Source organism: Pteropus alecto, unplaced genomic scaffold (assembly GCF_000325575.1).
Source record: "Pteropus alecto unplaced genomic scaffold, ASM32557v1 scaffold25, whole genome shotgun sequence".
Lineage (NCBI taxonomy): Eukaryota > Metazoa > Chordata > Mammalia > Chiroptera > Pteropodidae > Pteropus > Pteropus alecto.
Genome location: NW_006441955.1, coordinates 13,702,704 through 13,707,870, shown reverse-complemented (window position 1 = coordinate 13,707,870; position 5,167 = coordinate 13,702,704). Strand labels below are relative to the sequence as shown.

The 5,167-nt window shown below is 43.9% G+C and overlaps 1 pseudogene; it reads right to left on the bottom strand.

Moving 5' to 3' along the window:
- Positions 1–2,937: 2,937 nt before the first annotated feature.
- On the bottom strand, positions 2,938–3,107 carry LOC102879105 (annotated as a pseudogene).
- Positions 3,108–5,167: the final 2,060 nt, after the last annotated feature.

Below are 5,167 nucleotides of genomic sequence, written 5' to 3'. Positions count from 1 at the left end.
ATTGTGAGCAACTGTGAGTTTCATGAAAACTCAGCAGAGATTGGCTTGGGCTAGCAAAGGCACTTTTCACTCCTGATGATAGATGCCGTCTCCCTCAGCAGGAGCAGGCCCAATTAAGATTTTGCCGACTTCGTCCAGGGATGTCTTAGTCTCCTGTATAGATCAGCATCCTGATGTGCTCCTGCCTGGCCTGCCGCTTAACTCCCTTCTATCTGACCCCACGATACTCGGTCTGAACTTCCTTCCTTCAAAGTCCTTTCTTCTGGCCCTAAGACACCCTGACCAGAAGAGCTTTGGAGACTCTAGCGCCAATGCCAAGGTGAGCCCTGTATGTCCCTCAGATTTAGGGCAGGGTTTCTGCAGCTTCTTTCCTCTCCTCCCCACACCTGCCGCTTCTCTGGGCCTTGGGTGGTGCCAAGATCAATCTGGCAAGAGCCACAGTAATGGAGAGAACCCCCAGGCCTGGAACAGTCTTGCTGGGGCTTCAGAGCAAGCAGGCATGTGGGAGCCCAGCCTGCAGCAGGGTCTTCGAGGACCTTTTGAGCAGCTTCCTAACTCTTCGTTTTTGTTTTTGGTTTTTTTTTTTTTGCCATCAGCAAACACTATCTAGACTTGCACATAGATTTACAGAACCTCGGTACAGAAACACACACCAAAATCAAAAACTATCTAACTGGCCTATTCATTTTACATGTGGGGAGACCAAAATTAAAGTGTTTTGGTCAAAGTTACACAGAATGGGAGAATGAGTCATCCAATAGTCAAATAAGCTCCATGAGAGAGAAAGCACCTTGGAAACTTAAGTATGCAAATATGAGTTATCCTTTTATAAATGGATATTTTCCATACAAATGAGAAGCTATTTTTTAAAGGCGGCGGGAGCATAACAAAAACATATAAATCTGTAGGCTACGAATGCAGTTGAGAATAGCTTTTAAAAACATTCTCCAAGACTATGGTAAGAAACGCTTCTTAAGTTGCTTCGAAGCTGTCTGCCATAATAGAATCAATCATGAATGCACTCAAGAACTATGAAGCACTATCTTAGTTCGGGTATCCCTGAAAGCAGAACCCAGGACAAAGATTTAGATGCAGGTTGTTTATTTGGAGATGAGAAAGACAGCAAGAGGCAGTGGGAGGGGTGGGAAATAAGATAGAGGAGAAGGAAAAGCCATGGAGGGTGTGAGCTAGTTACTTCTATGGGCAGCTGTGGTTCACTTCTGCTGTGGACTTCCCGAGGAAGGCGAGAATACTCGGAATAGCAGTGGATGACTGGAGGCCTTTTATCCCATCAACTCCTATTTCCCATGTGTTGCAGTTTGCCCCAGGGACATGAACTTTCCAGCTCTTCTGGAGTCTGCCTGTGCCTTTTTCTTTTTCCTCTCCTCTCCTTTCTTTTTCCTTTTCTTCCCTTCTCTTTCCTTTTCTGTTTTTTATTGCAAAAGCCCTTAGAAAAGTTTATTGCTCAACATGACAGAACTGCCCACCAAAGCTGCAGCCGAAATCAGAAGTGGGCTAAGGGGACGTGGCATAGGGTACATCCGAAGGTATTTGCTACAAATATCAGCTATGTGCCAGCTATATCTAACCTGATACATCTTAAATCAGGCTGATCTATCCATGTGCTCCAAAGAGGCACGAAGAAACATCTCAATGCCACATATCAGTCATTCGACAAATGCTGTCACATGCCTACTATGGCCAGGGTATTGTTTTAGCAACTAGATACAGAGTAGTGAACTCTGGTGAAGGGAAAGAAATAAAGAAAGAAAGACAAGAACAAAAAAAACCAGTAAAATGTTTTGTTAGTAATAAATGCTAACGATGCTGGCAATTGCAATACGGTAATGTGATAATGACTAAGTAGCTACCCAAGAATGATTGGTCAGGGAAAGCTTCTCTGAGAAGAAGGCATTTGCCTCAAGAGAATATTGGCTGGGGATGGAGAGCGTTCTGGAAAGAGGAAACAGCTAGTGCAAAGCGTCAGTCAGAAAGGTGGTTGGAATGAGTGAGGAATCGAAAGAGGTCAGGGTAAAGAGTTGAAGAGATAGTCAGGGGAGAGATCATGTGGAGTTTATGAGCTAGGGCTAGATGTTTGAAGTTTATTCTAAGTGTTCTGTGAAGCCATTAGAGGGTTTTAAACAGGGAAGTGATGTGTTGTGATTTAGTTTTTAAGAGTTCACTTTGGCTGCTATTTATGGAGAATAAAGGTGAGGCAGGACTAGAAGTAGCAGCACCGTTAAATGCTATCGTCTGGGTGGGAGATGATGGTGCCTTGGATAGTGGCGTTAATTGTTGAGAAAAGTGGGAAGTTTAGGATATTTTTCTGAGGTTAAGTTGATACCATTCTAGGATGCATTGGATAGGAAGAATTGAACAATAACTCTTAGATTTTTGACTTGAGCATATGGATGCCTGGGGATTATTTATCAAAATGGGAGAAAACAGTAATTTCATCTGGGTTCTCCGGAGAAAAAGAACCATTTGTGTGTGTGTGTGTGTGTGTCTGTGTGTGTATACAGAGATATATACATAAAGAGATTTACTGTAAGGAATTAGCTCATGTGGATTGTGGAGGCTGAGAAGTTCAATATCTGCATTTGGCGAGCTGGAGACCCAGGAATGCTGATGGTATAGTTCCAGTCTGAGTCCAAGTCCAAAGGTGGGAGAACACCGATATCCCAGTTGGGAGAGAGGCAGAAAGAAAGAATTCTCCCTTTTTTTTCAGCATGAATATTTTTAAATAACTAAGGAGAAATAAGTCATATATTTTGAAGATGAATCCATTGAAAGATAACAGTAAACTTTAAAAAAGAGATTTCTATAACCAATTAAATATTTCAAATTCTTTTGGTTTTTGTTGTTTAATGTACAGAGAGCTAGCACTGTTTCTTTCATCAGATAGATGTCTTGGATGATCCACTCAAGGAAGATCCTTTAGTCTAACTCGATGAAGCTTATATCCTTCTCATACTTATGGAAACACTGATGAACATATTGAGGCCATATTTTTGGATCTGACCGTGTCAGTTTGGGCAGGCATAGCAAAAACAAGAATACTAGCTGAATTTTCGCAGATGACACCAAAAGAGCTTCTGGTGACCCATCTTGCTTTCAAGGAGGCAAAAGAAAAAGGAATTTGAATTTGAATTTCAGATAAACAATAAATATATTTTTAGTACAAATTTGTCCCACATAATATCTGGAACATACTTATGCTGAAATTCAAATGTAACTGTTTTTACACTAAACCCTTCCAAGAATCAATTCCATCATGTTTTTCTGGCCCTTTCCCCTTCCCCCAGGCCTCTTTCATTAAACTATAATTGTACTTCTTTCAACCTCACCAAACTGAGGTTCCTTAACGACATAGAGGATGTCCTTGCTGGCTCACCATTGAATTCCTGGTTGGCACATAAATGTTTGATGATGTATAGGAAAAAAAAGGAAGAAAGAAAGGAAGGGAGGGAGCTAATTTCTCAGTGACCTTTGAGAAAGGATTACCTAGAAAATGGGACAAGCTTATGTTCAGTGACCTGTGTGCATGCATTCCTGTGGTCCCAATACAGCAAAGAGCATACAGTAGTCACTTAATAATTGCTTGTGACTTCATCCTGCCAGTTAAGATAAGTTTACAGGTCTTCCTACAGGGAATCAGCCATTGTCATGCTCCTTTTGGCAGCATCTCTGTGTCAGCTTTTGGAGAAATGAGTAATGGAACCGAGACCAGGAGAGGGACTAGGGCTAAAACCAAAAAGGTGAGTCTCCAACCTCCCTAATGAGAGTTGGCCTGAAGTGGATGTCAAGAGCTGGGGTGGGTCTATGTGAGTTTGTAGAGGTGGTCTGAGTGGGTCCTGGAGATTGCCCATAGCAGGGTTTACCTGTGATTCTAGCAGTGCAGTAGTCGAATATGCTGGAAGCACGTAAAGTTCAGAGACAAGAGAGTCAGGCTGGATGCCTGGCAACGCTGGGGAGTAGATGCTCTCTATACTTCACCCATGGTTCCTCTCTAGCCCATTAGTGTTCTCACCCTCTCCCCACCACCTTCCCTTTGTTCCCTGCTGCAGGCTCGTTCTCAAGGAAAAAACCATCTGGTCCCTCACATGGGTGTCTAGGGCTCTGTGCCAGTTATTTGCCTGCTGGCTCTCTGATCCATTCCCACCCTTATCCCGCTCTACTTTGAATCTCATTGCCATCCTTGCAAACATTTCTTAGGTTCCTTTGCCCACAGGATTTGGCTGGGTTCAGCCAATGGGAGGCACTAGTGGGAAAGGGAAGGCATGGATTGAGGAGAAGTCAGGGTGTTTTGCTCCCCTCCTCTCAGCTCCAGGCAGCATCTGGAGCCCTAGTGGCATCTCCTCTGTGATTCCACTTCCCATTGAGCACCCTTCTCTCAGTGAGCTTGGCTCTTGTCAGGCAGCTCCTGCTGTGGACTCTTACCTGATGACCCAGCCCACGGTGCCCCTCAGATAGCCCAAGATTCTAGCTCCTGCCAGCCCACTCTGGTCCTCGGCTCTGATAATACCATTTCCTCCTAAATACATTCCTTTCTGGGTAACCTCACCTTCCTCTGGTTGTACTTTCAGCCTTTTGAACATCTCTATAACAAATTCCCTGAATTAAATCCCCTCTATTGAGTTCTGTTTCCTAACTGGACTCTGACTGATATAGGCTTAAGCTGTTATCTTTCCTAGAAGTATGCTCATTTTAAAAGAAAAATGTAGGGGGTGGCTCCATAGTGTAGCGATTAGCATGTCTGCTTTACGTGCAGAAGGTCCTAAGTTCACATCCCAGGTGGAGACACGGACCATATCCCTGGTCCGCCAGGCCCCAGGTGCGCCAGACTCCGGGTGGACATGAGCACGTGGGAGGAGACATCCTGTCTTCAGAGATCTAGTACTTAAGGGAAAATGGCAACATCCATAGGTCAGGGGTGGAATGGGTGGGGGGAAGTAAAGAGGGGAGAATAAAAGAAAAAGATAAGCCGCAGGCAATGTGTATCACAGAGGAATGAAATATTGGAATTTTACTTCAGAGGACAGGTGAGATTTAGGACAGCTGGTCTCCCATCACATCACCTAAGTACGTGTATGTGTTTTGGGTCAGCAGGATTGCAAAGAACAGTGACTTGCTCCGAACGAGCCCCATCTCAGAATGCAAAAAAAAA